The 16249-nt window shown below is 43.8% G+C and overlaps 2 protein-coding genes across 13 annotated transcripts in view; both read left to right on the forward strand.

Moving 5' to 3' along the window:
• Positions 1-4145, forward strand: part of LOC311439037 (uncharacterized protein) — a 52571-nt gene extending 48426 nt beyond the window's left edge. For 4 of the 8 annotated variants that reach the window (XR_014694515.1, XR_014694516.1, XM_084524286.1 and 1 more), the window contains one exon: positions 1162-3019. The gene's annotated coding sequence lies outside the window, so the exon portion shown is untranslated. Of the gene's footprint in view, positions 1-404; positions 3020-3427 lie in introns of those variants that run through there. The other 4 variants (XM_084524284.1, XM_084524285.1, XM_084524289.1 and 1 more) reach the window with 3 other exon arrangements.
• Positions 1-16249, forward strand: part of NCKAP5 (NCK associated protein 5) — a 435525-nt gene that overhangs the window by 48099 nt on the left and 371177 nt on the right. For 3 of the 5 annotated variants that reach the window (XM_084524266.1, XM_084524277.1, XM_084524280.1), the window contains exon 1: positions 15232-15431. The exons of the other annotated variants lie outside the window; for them this stretch is intronic. The gene's annotated coding sequence lies outside the window, so the exon portion shown is untranslated. Of the gene's footprint in view, positions 1-15231; positions 15432-16249 lie in introns of those variants that run through there. 5 annotated transcript variants of the gene reach the window in all.

Here is a 16249-nt window from a genome sequence, read left to right on the forward strand (position 1 = left end):
GCACGCAGTATATAATTGGTATTAGCTCTTTGAGCTTGCCTTCCATCTCTTCTTCTGAGCTAACCTTTCCTCCACCACGGAGGATCTGTTGATGGTGTGTTTCTTTCATTGATTACTAAATGTTTCACACAATTGGTACAGTAAGCAAAGACACATTTTCTTGAATAGTAAAAGCATTGATTCTTCTGCAAAGCAGCAGGCTACCTATGTGACAGGACACCAAAGTGGAGGTTTTTTTTGTGATTTGTTGTTTATTTTTTTAACTCCTACAAAGCTATTTCCTTCACTCACAAGAGGAAAACAACAAAAAAAGGGACGGGGGGGAGGGTTAGGAGGAGGAGAGTGGTAAGGGAAAAGAGAGCTGAGCAAACATGAATCTCAAATCACCCTTTACTACTTTCCAGCTAAAGTCCACCTTACATTAGGAAATAGTTTATCTTTGCCCCAGCTCACTGGAACGGATCCTAAGGTGGGGTTTATTGTCATTGCTGCACTGAACTTGCTGAACCTCAGAGCACAGCTGGTGCACAACTGGAACCTCTGGCAATTGGTGTCACCCAAAAATATGCTTTACCAATTAATTCAGGTGGTGTTGGAGAACAAGAACTACTTATTCTTCAGTAAGATTTAAGATTTTGGAATCCAGTTGCAACTTCATTTGGACTTTGTTGATACTGAGGGCATCCAGCTTCGTGCACCAGGTGCAGGACAGCACAGGAACGCTGGAGGTGGTGCTCCCAGTTGGTGATGCCTCACTCCCCGGGGCATTCCTGTCACTGCAGCTTCACCCTGCCACTGCTGGCTTGCTCCTGGCACCCAGATCTTGGCAGTCAGAATCAACTGAGTGGAGAAAAAAAGGGTACCTCAAAGTGAGAGAGGTGTAGAGTGGGGCAGAAATGCAGATGGGTAAGGGGTTGGCCCAAAGCCCCTCAGGTGGCAGTGGCAAAGTTTAAAACAAACAAAAAAGACCCAAATCATCTTGGTTAAGTGCTTGTGCTTTAACAACCACACCATCACCCTTTCTCTATGAAGCTCTTAAATAATTTTGCTCCTAGCAATGACAGTCACTGTTATAGGACTTCTTCAAAAGATGAGCATGTTCTTGCCTTTTGACAGTTGCAAAGTTATTTCCTTTGAGCTGTTATAATCTTGGCTTTGCAGAAGAACTTCCCAAAATGACTGATGATTGTACGGAGCTGCTGGTCTCTGCCTCACATAAAGCAGCGGCTTGTGGAATGCCTGCCGAAGTTTGAGTCAACAGCGTAGTTTGTCTCTTGTCAAGTGCTCCTTTTAATACATGAAAGGGAAGAAAAATTCATTCTGTGTGACACTGCTCGCTAGGCACGCAGCTGCATAGCGCATTCTGCTGTGAAATCCTCAGCTACTGCACAGGAGGTACTTAGGTTGTGCATTTGGTCTGAAAGGCCTGAAATATATTCTGGAGGGGGACTGTGTTCAGTGGTAGAGTTTTTAATTTTAGAGGACAACAGTAAGGAGCCTTCTGGTGACTCCTGCGAGAACAGGATTCCGCCACAGGCAGAAGACCACCAGAAACCTTAAAGGACAGCTGTACAAAGCCAGATGGGTCCAGACGTTTGGCCTGATCTCTTCATTTAGCCCTGAACCAAAACCGTTTTGAGAGCTTGTGCTTTTGGCATATGGGACAGTCCCTGTACCTCACTGCCTATGTCTTTTGCAGAACAGAGATGCTAAGATGTGCTGAGACTACACCTAACAGACACAACAAACCTTGGGGGGGTCACTCATCCTGAGGGAAAGGATGCCATACCAACATTAACTCCGCAAACAAAGTTTTGTAGATGGGGGGGAAAAAAAAAAAGAAAATGCTCTTCAATGGAATATTGGGATGCAGTAAAGCAATAGAGGACAAACTGTAACTAACAAATGGGTGCTGTCTACTTTTGCCAGAGTGAGTCAAGTTGTGTAAGGGTTTTTTCTGATGCGGACCTGCATGACTCTGCGGTAACCCGTGACAAGTGGCAGTGTCTCACCAACTCAACATGTGTGACTTTTATCCTTTTCCCAGTGAGATGGACAAAAAAATAAACTGAACTGTTGAAGTCAGAGTCAACAGCATGGTCAGTCTGTTGAGTTCCTTGCTACCATATGGCATCATGAACCATTTTTATGAGAAGTTTAACCGGTGGAGTTCACCCTTCCACTTTCTACCCGGGAAGAAACATTTCATAAAGGGACTTGTTCTGGGATAGGCAACACATCCCATACACACCATCAGGTGTATTTGCATGTAGGAGTATAATCCAAAGCTCTGGATGTTGTACAGCGATGAAGTGGATTTCCCTAGAGCTTCACTCTAAGATCCCACCCTGTGGATGCTTTTTTTCCCCCACTACACTTTGCATTTTGCTTAGCAGTTTGGGAAGATCTCATAGCCTGTTTTCCTCTGCAGAACCCCAGTAATTACTGCTTCCTTTTTTTTGAGCAAAGCTTTTGGCTGTCGCTGAGGATTGTTTGAACTCACCTGATCCAGGAATAAATGGTCTGAGAACGCTCCACCACGACCACACGGACAGCTTTATTCTGCGCGCTGGAGGTGGAGGCTTGAATCCGCTGGCAAATGCTGTCACAGATCTCAGTAGGGTCATTTTGCTGCCTGGCTCGAGAGAAAACAATAAAATAATTATTCAGAAAAAAATCTTTTAGAGCTTGAAACACTTTCCCTTTATGTACACCACATCCACAACTGGCCAGACAATAAACAATGGGAATTTTTGTCCCAGTAACATAACTTAGCAGAATAAAAAAGCTGGAATTCTTTCAACAAAGTATTTTCTATTCTTTTTGGATATTATGAAAACTGATGTCACTTCTAATTCTTCAGGGAGGAAAAAATCCTTACAGTTTGCAGTACATCAATGCAGTCATTTTTTCCCCTGACTAATCTATAAAAAGACATTGTATATGAATGTTATTTTCTCTGCCAGAAATGCATTCCTGGAACATAATAAATGCTTTTTTTTTGTTTTTGTTCAGTAATTTAGATAATAGTTTCTCCATGAGGTTTCATAACATTTATTTACTACCATAAACGATTGGACCAAGTGATTTCAGCAGTCAGAATTGGAATCCCTCAGCAGTAAGCTTTCTTATTGAATTAATTTTGTAAATATTATGCTTAAAATAATTTCAAATGACAACTTTATATGAGCAGCATAGCATGTATACGAAATAAATCTGTAGAGCTCTGCATATGAAGTACGGGAGACTTTAATGGGAGAGGCGTCAGCTGCGGAAATTCAACTAAGCAAAACTTGTTCTTGAATTATTGACAGCCTTGGATAGTTACAAGTGTTTCTTGTTTGGATCAATTGGATTGCAGTGGATGTGACCAACAGCACTTTAATGCTTTGTAAATACAGCCTCTGGGGAATTTCTTTCCTCACAGAGTGAGGATCCGGGTCTCAGCAAAGCCTCCCCCTGCTGCTGCATCCTTCACTGGCCACAAGCCCGCAGCCAGGCCCACTGCCTCCTGCTCGAGTGGTGAGCGCTTGGGCTCTGCACATCTCCTGGGAGTGGACTGTGGTTAGCCCCGGCTGTGGTGGCCCTACTCTGGGAAGTGTGTTGGGCTGGGTGACACACAGCTGGGAGGTCTGCTGGTGGCAAGGAGGGTGGCTTTGGGGTCGGAACTGCCACTTCCACAGCCAGCCTTTGGGTGAAGCGCACGTAACCACTTGGTGAGCATCTGCTGCAAGTGCTCTTGCGGAGACAATCCAACTTTGCTGTGCTGGGCCCTATTTGCATACAGCCCACCGGGAAGATGGTGGTATAATGAATAATGCTGTGCCCTCTTGGCTTTGCTCGTGTAATTGAAAGGAAATCAATGACAGCTCAGCCTCTCTCTCACTCTAGCCATATATCGCTCAAGAAAATGCTTGTGTGTGTCAGTCTGGCTGAAATTCCACTTCCTTTTGTGTTTTTTAATCTGATTCCTTGGCATCTTTTCTTCACCCTCTAGTTACAGTTTACATCACCCTTCCTGCATGCAGTAATGATTGCTGAAGGTGACCAGAACAGTGTAAATTATCATATCTAAATTAAAGATTGCACCTACCTGTTTTGTTTCTCTGTTGTCTGTTGCATTCTACTATTTTCTGGTGGTGCTCATTTCATCTGAAAGATGAATCACTTGCTGATGGGTTTAACCACCTTCATTTTTTTTTCACAGAGATGCTAAGCATCATCCCTCTTCAATCAACTTGAGTTTGAAGTTTAATTGTGTTCAGGGGCACAATGAAGTAAGATGTTGGCCGTAAACAGTACTATGCTGTACAGTCTGGAGGACTCTCCAGGGTTAGACAAGTTAAAAAAAATAATAATAAGAGGGGGAGGAAATGCCCACAGCTTGTACTATCTGCGGGAGCATCATTAGAGTGCTGTGGGAGGGTCTGGGAGCGTGGTGACAGCACCCCCTGCTCCCCCACGACTGCTTCACATCTGCGAGTCAGGCAACGATGAGCAGACCAGATTTAGCCTGACTCTGTTTTTCCAAATACCTAATACTCCCTACAGCCAGAGATATTATCAGTATCATCACAGCTCACAAGGACATTTTTTTTTTTTTTTGCTGAAGGCATGACTGATTTCAAAGGTATTGGAGGATGAATGTTACTTGAAGTTTTTTGTTTTGTTGAATAAAAGTTTTGCTTGATTCTCATCTGTATGCATATTTGCCACAGTTTTTGTTTATCTGTTAGTTTAATGATGTTGCCCTCCAAATAATTTGTCTTTTTCCTTAAATCAGGCTTTGATTTTAAATAGTGCGTTGGGCTGAGGGTTTTCACAAGCCTCCCGGGGGCAGTTTCAGCTGCACAAATCCCAGTGCATTATCCCCTCCGTGGGATGTCACCGAGGTGAATATCATCAGGTGGAGGGAGATAACTTCCTGTGCTGCTTCTTGGAAACTTGTGGAAACTGGGAAAGGATCTGTAGTGTTGGGGTGGTTGGAGTGCTTGTGTGAACTTTTACCGTACATGTAGCTTGCTCAGCGGTGCTCCTTAAATTCCCACTGGTACATGTTCTTTTTACCTTGCTGTTCCTGGGCAATTAGTATATGAAATGAGAATCATCTTTAGTAGGGCTCTTTTGTAATTTCTTACATAATTTTCTGCATGGAAGGAGCGCCACATCAATGACCCTTATGACACGGAGGGACAGTGGCTAGGGCAGAATCCTTCCCGAGCATGGCAGCCCATTTTAATATGTTTTTCATGTGGAGAGAGTGAATGTTTTGGGAAAAGGACACTAACTTAGAAAGTGGTTTCCATTTTTTGGAGGTTTCTATCAGATCAGATCTGTAGTCTAACGATAAAGTAAATCACTGGAAAAATTAGTGGATTTTAAAAATAGGCTTTGGCTTTTATTCTTCACATCCAGGAAAGCCTATGGCGCTTAGGCCCATATCCTTGTAGAGACTAAGATATCCTAACTCTCACTGAAATACTTATCCTCTTGTATGCTAATTATGTTAATATATTTCAAGTTTTACTCCACACTGGTGAAGAATTAAGCTTTTTTTTTTCTTTTCTTTTTTTTTTTTTTCCTCCAGTTTTTTTCCTCCAACAGCAACTTCCAGTTGCAGTTCCCATTTACTTCTAAATAGAAAACCTGCAAAATCCTCAGGTTTGGGCTTGCTTAACATGCAATTACCTGCAGACAAACAACTGAAGAAAAGCCATCAAATGATACGTTTCCACAGATAATTAAACCCCCACTTTTTTTCACCAAAGGAAGTCTTTTATCAGAGAGAGCAGTGAAAAGTTCAAATCACTGAAACTTTTTCGACCTTTTGACTCATGTTATGTTAGGATCCCACTCCAACCAAGTGCATTGTGTTGTTGATGCCCTTTTATTTATATTTATTCATTTGAACCTATCTGTAGTGTGTACGCACACATACACGCACATTTATCTTTGTGGCTGTACAAAATCTGGAGAAATACTGGGGAAACATGCTTTTAAATACAAATTGTATTGCTTCATTCTGCCCAGACGAAATGACGTGGGGAAATATCTCTTTTGGCAGTCATACAGAGTGACATGTTTTTAATTTCCAGAATTATTAGTCACCTGGGCTTGCAAAAACACCTGTTGCCTGTGTAAACCTGCTGGTCTAAATACCCTTGCTGTGATGAAAATATCCTCGCAGCGATGCTCCTTATCCAGTAGGTCTCATTTTCCCTTAACTTCAAAAGATGATTGTCCTCTTGGTACTCACTCGTGCTCTCTTATCTAACAAGTAAATGTCAGAGCCAGTGGGGGCTAGAGACCTGAAAAATAATATTCAAAAGGAAGCCCCTTGATGTGGCGGTGTCTGGGATCTTCCTTTTGGCAGCTACAAATGGCACATTAACACCTGAGAACAGAAAATTGTTCCCTTTCTCAATTCTGCATGTAGTTGTACTGCAGCACCGTTCCACTTGTATGTATTGGGAGTTAAAATAATGCCCTGATGTGGTCAGTGAAACAGTATCATCCTCTAACCATCCTGGAACAGAAAACCCCCAAAAAACTTTAAAATAATTGGTTATAATTGAACCTCAGCAGCTTTGATGCATTTTCCAACTAACAGAGTCCAAAACAGACTCATTACCAGACTAAATGCTGACTAAATGCGTTGAGCTAAGCAGCAGTCAGCTAAAGGCTGGCCTGGCTGTTCTCACGGAGAGCTTTTGAGGAAGGAGACCTTTGGAGAAAGATCTGATCTCCTCCTGCAAGGTGCCAGAGCCAGACACTGAGGTGTTTTGATAATCGGTCCTTTCATGAAATAGATTTTCCTGCAGTTGGAAAAGTTATTTTGCAGTTTAATTTCCATAGTCAGAGGTTTTTCATTAGCACAGCTTCTTACAACATGAGTTTATTCTGCATGTAAGTTCAGTTACATTACGGAAAATCATAGTAGTAAATATCTGCTAGGTATACAGGTTTTTGTAATCAGCCCCTGACAACATCTGTCAAAACAATATGGGAAAATTCGGGTTTGCTTTGTCATTACAGAATGGGACTGCTTGTTTGTTCAGCAGAAGAAATAAAGCATATTGAGAGGAGGCCAAAAGAGTCACACTGACTCAGTCACTGAGACTTCCAGTTTCCAGCTACAGGATATTTTGGTTCCAACATTTCACATCAATAATAAACAATCTTTATGGGAACCATCAAATGATAAAAATGAGAACATGAATTGGGAGCTAGGCTATATATTTTTTAATCTGTTGTATGCTATAGTTTACATTAGGGTCGATCTCAAGATTGGAAGGAAGCAGGTTCTGTATCACAGGAGTCTGATTTTCAAATAAATGTTTGCCAGCTCTGTGAGATACTATCAATAATTCATCACTGTAGTTCTTCCGAGATGGTCTGCTGATGCATGTGCTCTGTCAGAGCACATGGTAATAATATGAGCATTTATGTGATTTACAGATCTACAAAATAGCAAATAACTAGAAATTTCTTCGAGTGACAGTATGCATAGGCTCTTGAATGTCAAAAATAGTGTGCGTGACAGCTGCAGTACGTGTAAATCATGCTCGGCTGTTTAAAGTGGTCTCTGGGTATAAGTACGTGCACTTACACTGGCATCCTTGTAGTCCATTCCCAATAGCTGACTGACAGATTGTATTTTATGTAATTGTGCATTTTCTGATGTTTCTGTTAACTGTTTAATCCCCTGTGGCATCCGGTAGTTGCAATTGTATCTCTTGGCAAATAGAAATTGTGGGGCTCAACACATGGGTGTTTCCCTGCCACACACTGTCACACAGGCCTTTGCATTTTTTTATTTTTTTTATTCTTTTTTTTTAGTAATTTGGGTCTTCAGCGATGTGCTGGAAATTGTGTTGCACAAAGAGGTTTGTACATTTTTTGCATGTGCTCTACTTCAGTAACAAACTTAGAAATGGTGACTCCCATGGTAATTTGTCTTTGTGTCTTCAAAAAATTCAGGTGAGATTTGTTTGATCGCAGCTATGTGAGTGCCAGTAGCACTGGGAGGACCTTCATCAGCTTTCAGCCAAATTCCCACCTCTGTACCAGCTTTGCTCCCAGAGCTGCTCAGGTCTGTGTGGTGCAGCAAAGCACCATCCTGACAGCACGCTGCATTTGCTGATTGTCTTGAGCTTTTATCTGAGCTTTTCCCTTTTGTGGTCCAATCTTTTAGGAGTGTACATTAACCTTAAACTTGCTCAGTATTTATCAGACCCTGCGTGCAACCAACCTATGGAAACGTGATTGGGAAAGTGAGGTCAGAAAATGTTTTTCCACCTTCAAAAGGAGTGAAGACCTCTACCTTTCTGGTCTATTTTCTATGGCACGGTGGGCAGGTAGAGCTGAGCTGAATCCATCTTCCTAGCACCAGTGTGGTTGCCGAGTGCTGTGGAGGGAGAGGAGCCGTCACTCACACTGGAAAGCTGCGTGTTAGAAGAACACTTGGCAGCTTGAAGTGCGTCCTTCAAGAGAGCAACACGTCTGCATGGAAGGAAGCTCCATTCTTGCCAGAAGCGTGTCATGGGGTGCTGTCAGTCATACTTAACAACAGCAAAGAAAGAAAAATGGGAATAAGGGGCAACCTCTGGCATTCAGTCAAGGAGAGGGGATGGTGTGTTGGGTTCCCTCTTGTTTTCCTCTTTTCTCCCATATAGTCGTGTGAAGGTACTTGTGTGTTAATTGGGTGACTGTCTGTAAGCTGTAAGGCTGGATAGGTTTGAGACAGTCCATGGGTGTGGAAGACTTCAAAGCTAATCTGTACAGAAGCACTGCCTACTGTAGCACTGTCACTGAACATCGGTGTGGCTGCAAAGCTTAGCTCGGTATGGATGATAAATTAGATTTTTACATGGGGAAAGTTTAATAGCTTCATCTCTTTCATTACAGTAGGGACGAAAACCAGAATGCAATCATCTGGGGGTATTTTGTGCAAGCCCAGCACGTCTCTCCGAGCTGAACGGTGCACGGAGGGCAACCACACTGCGGCCTTTTACCTTGTAGCCCACCTGGACGTCGCTCCGTCTTTGCCTGGCCCTGCCGTACCCACACAGCTTTCCAGTCCTTCCTGTGTGGGATGGCCTGGCCGTGGGGCGGCCCGGCTCAGTTGAAGCATGTCTCTGTGGCCAAATGGGTGCCATGCGCCCAGCCGGGGAAGTTTTGGGTGTTTTCCACCTGGGAGCTGAGGGAAGCTCCCTGGCCCTCCCGGCCAGCAGCAGGCAGGACCCAGCAGCATCTGTGACCCCAGTGCCGTGCCTCGTTGTTTCTGTGGTTCTGTCCCGAAACAAAACTGGTTTTGTATGCCCGCAGCGGTGCGCCGTGATTAAACTGTTTGCCTGCCGTTCCCCCGAGGCTGAAAGATTTGCTGTCTGAGGCAGGGCTGCGGGACGGGACGTGTCCCTGCGGCTTCTGCTCCTGCTGGCAATGCGCACCGCGGAGCCGCCCTGCAGCTCGCCTCTCCGCCTGCCCAAAGCCCAGGGCACCCCACGGGTTCCCAGTGGCCGTCAGCAGACCCCCGGCTGGGTTTTGGTCAGGATGCTAAATATGTGGATAAGAGCCAGTTTCTGAGTGCCTGTGACACCCCCAGCAGGCTCTGTGCAGCCTCTGTAGAGGCCTTGCCCCGGCGTTGAAGTCTCTCTTCGTTTTCTGAAATTCCAGGTCAGCAGCCCAGCTGTTTTTGAAAGGAGGGTGCTTTTGCCGAATTAAACATGTAAACATATATTTTTAGAAACGTTCTACTAAGTAAGTCCATTATACTGTTGTTCAACTTATTATAGTCTTTTAATACCTTGTTTCTAAATAAGTTTTAAATTTTAAATTGGAAAAATAATACAGATTTCCTTTTGGGGTCATCAGGAGGAAAGCAGTAAGACTTGAAGGTAAAATCTGTTAGGGCACCTTTAAAACGGTGCCAAAAAAACCAGCAAGAGTTGTTCTTTAATTTTTATTTAATAAGTTGGTGTTCTCAGTGAAGCTGCCTCTACAAAGTACTGTTATTTCATCTCAGCATCATGCTAAGAAAGACTAGCAGAATTTCAGGGCTGGTGTCTCAGGCTTTATATAGGCTCAAGGTTTATGTTCCACTCCTGTTTTGATAAATCTTCCTTCCAGGCATAAGGTGTAGAAACGTTTAATTAAAGCTCACATTCTAGAGCAAGGGGTAAGCGCTGTGGTGAGGCGCAGACACCGGTAGTGGGGTAACTGCAGGCAGCAAGAAGAGATCGTGGTAAAGATGCTCCAGACCTGAGGTGGCCAGGGAGACTTCTCCAGCATTCATGGGAACTCCGGGGGAAAACTTTCCAGATAAATGTCTGTCCCTGAGCAGTGCCCCTGAGACTGTCTTGCTCCCCAAACCCGTGTTACTTTCCTCACAAACATTTCCAGAACATGCCATCTTGAGGGAGGGCAACTATCTTCCCCAGGGGTCCATAGAAAATAAATACTTGATCATTGGAAGGCATGGGATTTGTCACTTCAGGGGCCTGGCAGCGTTACCTGCTGCCCAGGTCAGCGGGGCCGTGCTTCTCCCCTGCTTTGGCATCGGTTTGGGAAGCTGGGTTTCCAGTTCCTAGCACTGGCGGGCAGTGCTGTTCCCAGTGGAAGCGGGAGTATTTAGATAGGTTTATAATGCCTTTATTTTGAGTAAATTAAAGCTGTGCTGACTCGGATGCCTTGATTTACAGCTCTGCCTCAGGAGCGGACCACAAGCGAGAGCCCAGCTCCAGTGGCCGCCAGCAGCACCAGCAGGCTGGTGCAGCACAGGGCAGCGCGTCCTACGCAGCTGCTTGGATAGAAGGCGGCTGTGGTTTCAGCCCTTAGCACCAAACCCTTCCGAAACAAACCAGCTCTGTAGGTCTGAGGCAGAGGAGCAGTGATTTGGCGTCAGTTATCTGCCCCGTAGGGTCTGACTTCTGCACTCGGCTTTGGGAGAATTAGCTTGAGTCAGGGCTACAGGAGGAGCTGGATTCCAAGCTCTTCTCCTTCTTGAAGACTGCTGGCAGTATTTTAATAACTGTACAGATAGCCCCAGTATGTAGGCTGATTTTCAGCGTGTACATGAAGTTATCATTCTAGGTGAAAAACTCCAATGGCTGCATACATGTATTTTAAATAATTGTTGTGGCTAGGGGGAAAATATTGGAGCAATGAGGACATTCTCACTGACTTGAGATTAGAGAGGCCTTTTTGGCAGGATAAAAATGTAGTTTGCTTATAACACCTGCATATACTTGCATGTCTATGATCTTCTGGTTTTTACAGCCTTTGGTGTCTATTCTCTCCTTGATATATTTGCAGAATTCATATGATCTTCTGCTGGAAGTGCTGTTGGGTGGAGGGGAAATACAGTGCCTAGTACAAACAGTTCCTTGTGAATGCTGCATTCCTACAGTTATCTGTCATTTAGAAAAAATGCAGCTCAATAACCTATTTTTAGCACAGCTTCTGACAGTAGTAATTAAATATATTTTTAAAAATTATAGCATATAATATTAAACCAACTCCAGCCACGGTATTTACCATTTCTGCTTTGTATGTACATAGTGCCCAGGAAGACACAGTGGCATTTATTGACACTGTCTTGTCACTGAATCTCTCTAAGGAAAGGAGAGGAGAAGAAAGCAGCTTGCTTGTGTTCAGTTTACCTATATTTTAATAGCATTGGTTCAGCCTTGTCCATGTTGTAAAGAATTTCTGTTTTGTAATGTATCTGGGTATACTAATAAAATATTTCTCAATCTGTTCTGAATACGACAGCCAGGATTCTGAGGTTGTTGGAAATTTTCAGGTATGTTAGGTAGCAGCTGGAAACCACAGCGAGTGAAGAGTCCTAGTGGATCAAGCAAAGCTGCTGAGAATTAATTCAGAGGTTTCCTAGTGCGCTGCAGGTGGAGAAAAACTCATGAACTGTACAGCTAATTAGGAAGAAGTGTCATCTTATTATTTGCCTAGAGTTGCCTGGTTTTAAAATAGTAAGTAATCACAGCAAACTTTTCATGAACAGGACAAAGTTCAAGAATTGCCATGAGCATTTCAAGCATTCATAAACTGACTTTTTAAGGGGGGAGTGGTAACCCTGGTCCTGACGGGTAAATAAGCTATAATTAAGTTATTCATTTGCAATGTTTTATAAATACTGCATTTTCATGGGTATCATTTTCTGTAAAAGCTTTTGAGATTTATAAGTCTTAAAAATAGAAACCTAGTTTTAGGGCTTTGTCTACACAGAAAAGTTACTGCAAAATTAGCAGTGAATCACACTACAAAACAGCTATTCCACACTGATTCTCTGTGCAGATGTTTCTAATGCTTGCCATGTGGTAAGATTGCACACAGTGACAACTGCTCTGTCCCATCCTATTTTGCAGCAAAACTTCCATGGAGGCTTCCCCAAAGATTATCTAGCTCAATAATATTACTCTAATTTGAAGCCTTATGAAGATATAATGTTGCTTCTGCAATGGGAAAGGGAAGTCTTTTGTAGTAGGTGTATTTTGAATATAGCAGAATACCTGAGTTTCCTATAGAATGACTATCATTACTGACGTTGATATTGGTTTAGATAATTACAGTTAGATTAAATCATGAAAGCACACATCAGCGTGGCTGTTCTGGCTGAAATCCTGATATTTTGAAATCATTTGAGCGGCAGAAAGTCGTAGGTATTAATTGGGCCTCATTATGGAAACAAAAAGAGATCTTGATATGTCCTTAGGCTGCATAACAGTAATTTCCATCTGTTTAAAGACATGTGCCAAACTTAGAGCACTGGAGAAATTATTCACGTCCAGGCTTCTGGGATGTTTGGAAGGAAAGCTCTGAAAGGAAATTGTCAATATTATGGGCAGTGAATGAAATGTTTGGGGCCTTATTTAAAATTCTTAGACGTTGTCCATAAACCTGTGGTATAGTATGAGCAATACCAACCGGTAATGCTAACTTGTGCAGCGTGAGACACACTTCTGCATTCTGGGGGCTGCTGTATCCATCTTGTTGGAGGGGTAAGGAAGCAGCAACAGGGCAGGGGAGATGCCCGAGAAGCTGTCCCATGTGTCTGTGATGACCGACCCCTTGGTCAGCACACAAGACTTGATCCAAGTAGTTTGGTAATGCAGCCTAGAACCCAAATTAGAGCTAGAATCGCTGAGTTAAAACTGTAAAGGGCTTGTATTTTTAGGATGTGCCAAATGTACTAAGCAAGTGGTTCTGGCTGGTGATAGCCCATTTCATTAATCATGTATCCATGGGTATATGAAGTCTGTGTGTGGAGGACCGTGACTGCAGCGATGCTGAGAAGTGCTCCTTTCCTTCTGCTCCGTGCAGGGAGCTGATGTGGCGGGGCTGCTTCCCATAACCCAGGTAGCTTGTTGAAAGACACTTCAAGCCCCTCTGCAGGTTACTGCGTTGCACTGTGTGAATATCACCTAGTACTGCTTTCCTGCACTATTGTGTACTTTCCCATCACATACACTGGCAAAAAGTCAATGTAAAATGCAGCTATGCTGAGTCGCTAGCGTGTTACACAACTTGATCATCGGTTTGGTTCCAGATGAATAAAAATTTATCACAGATCTACTGCTGTCTGTTAGTCACATTTGTGTTTATAATAATGTCACTGAGAAAAATGTGGATCATGAGATTAAAGCAAGCAAAGAGTAACGTATCTTCAGCGACCTGCTGCAGGAATTGAGGAAGGTTCGGTGTAAAATATGAGACCAAAAGCTGGACAGTTATTTCATTTAGATCTAATCTGTATAGAAGTCAGCAGCAGCTGATTGCATTTCTCTGTTGTGGTTGTTTCTTTTAACCGTGGGTTCACATTAAAACAGTGTTTTGACATCAAAATTATTCATTTTATTTTAATGTGTGGCGTTAAGTAAGCTGGGTGGCAAATTGTCTTCTCAAGCAGATTGACTTGTTTTACCTGTGGGGAAGGAACAGCTGAACAGCTAGGAGGGAAATCTGCCAGTTCAGAAAATTTATTGTAACTTAGGTAGCTGAGACTGAATTGTTTGTTTTTGAACGCTAGCTTGCTTTTGATGCTTTTAATCTAACTGAAGTCTTTATCATACCATTTGAAATTATCCTCAGGGGCTGAGGCTATCACTGAAACTTGAAAAGTAATTGATACTTATTCTGTGTTGTTCACTGTGTTTATATGATTACAAGATGAGTTTTTCCTCTCTTTATAGCGTGCCATAAAATCTTCAGTACTGTAGTAGAGGAGGCAGCGTGATAAACCAGCACAGCCTTCATTTGATATACCTGCCCCTTTCGAGCCAGACACACAGAACGGAGGGCTTTATTTTGCAGGAGGCCTGAGAAACTTTTCTTCTCACAAAAATAATTTCAGGCTGTTTCATCATCCCTTTTGCAAAGCCACACTTGGTCCCCTTCCCTGAAAACTGTTTAGCTGGCTGTTACGAACTGTTATATTTCACAGATTTAAGGTAATCATAGCAGATTGTTGAAATCCTGCGTGTTGAAAGTGGGTGTGCAATTTATCACCGTCTTCTACAAGGATTTTTCAAGAGGGCAGCGGAGGGAGGCCAGAGGCCTTGAATTGAGGTACTTTTTGGTAAGAATTAGTGATGCTGTTCAGGGGGCTGTTGGCAGTACAGAGAACAGTAACTCCCAGACTTTAATTTGTTGGTGGCTCCATTTTGGCTTTAAGCAGGCAACTGACCCCCGGGGGTTTTACCTGTGCTGCTGGATCAGCTTTCTGTGGGTCTCAGGGGTGCTGTGGGAGCAGCATACTTGCAGGGTGTTTCAGGCAGACTGTTGTTTATCACAGCCAGGAAAACGGGATGCTTTTATCAGCCCTGCGGTGTGTCACAGTATGGAACTGTGTGGTATTAAAACACGGCGTGTTGTTGCGCCTCTTATTTGACAAGTCATATGCTGGTAGTGGCTCCTCCCCGTCCTGCTCTGAAGACAGAATTTGAAAGACCCAAAGAGATCTTTAAATTATATGAATGTTTCTCTAACAGTTCCAGGATTGCTGTTTTTTTGCAGCCTTTGGGCGAGAGTGGAGCTGAGGGCCCCATTTTGGTCGCCATGCTGGGCCTCACAGGCCCTGGTGTGGCTGGGCCCTGTGGGGACGCCGCTGCCTTGCTCTCACGGCGGCGCTTTGGCCAGTGACCACAGCTGCTCGTGGGTACTGATTAACTACATGTGTGCCCTTTGGCAAATAGAGTGTGTGATAGGACCCATCAGATGGTTACTATGTCCTCGTCAAGGGATCGATGAAACACATGCAGGTAGATAGAGGGCAGCTTTGTTCCCGCCTCAGACTCACCCCGCAGCAGGAGCAAGAAGCGGCCCCTTTGTGACAGAAAGGCAGAAGCAGGAGCGGTGGCACCCCACAGAAAGAGCTTCCTGTGGCAAGTACAAGAAGAACTTGGAGTAAAAGCCTGGTAAGAGAGAAAGTAGGCTGACCCAGCCAGTTCGTTACTTGGTTTTCCTCCACAAGCAGCAATACACAGGGGGAAAAGAGGGCATCTGTTACAGAGAGACACGGGTTATCGCTGGGAGTGAGAGGGCAGAGAGGGGCTCACAAATGGCTGGGAGCTGGCTGCCAGCTCCCAGCGTTCAGGAGGTCTCTGAGAGCTTTCAAAAGATGTGGTGTTATCCCTAACACCACCCCAGCTGTTACAGTGCAACATGCTTGTTCATTCAAGGGAACTATTTGGAACTGTTTGCTATATTATGGACTTGTGTTATGTGTTTAAAAGCAATTTACATAAAATTTGGTTCTGATTTATATAATCTTTGAGGATTTTTCCCCCTCAGTACGCTGATGTGCTGCTACCTCTGTGCCGCACAGCGTAAGGGTACAGCTTCCAGCCAGATCCGTATCTCCATCTGGTGCGTGCACATGGGAGGATGGTTTATAAAGCCATCTGAAATATATAAATTGTTTTCCTCATTTCCTCTGTTCAGTCTGATTACCAGGTCCTGTAATAGAACAGGAGCGAGGCAATTCCATGTCTGAGGGCTGGAGGGCGATATGCTAGCACTTGCCCTCGCTTTGGGAAGACGACCAACCCTTCCTTCGGTGGGTGAGGGTGTCAGGGTGCAGCCAGAGGAGCACAACCATCCAGTTGAGAGCTCAGGGCTGTGAGGCTGGCATTCCCCGGGCAAGAATCTCTGCTCTGACATGTACAAAAATGTAACTGATTGCTCCAATCCAACGGCCAGTTCATTGATTAAAAGGGCAAATGGGCTTTCATCC

This window comes from Aythya ferina (genome assembly GCF_964211825.1).
Source record: "Aythya ferina genome assembly, chromosome: 6".
NCBI classification, from domain to species: Eukaryota; Metazoa; Chordata; class Aves; order Anseriformes; family Anatidae; genus Aythya; species Aythya ferina.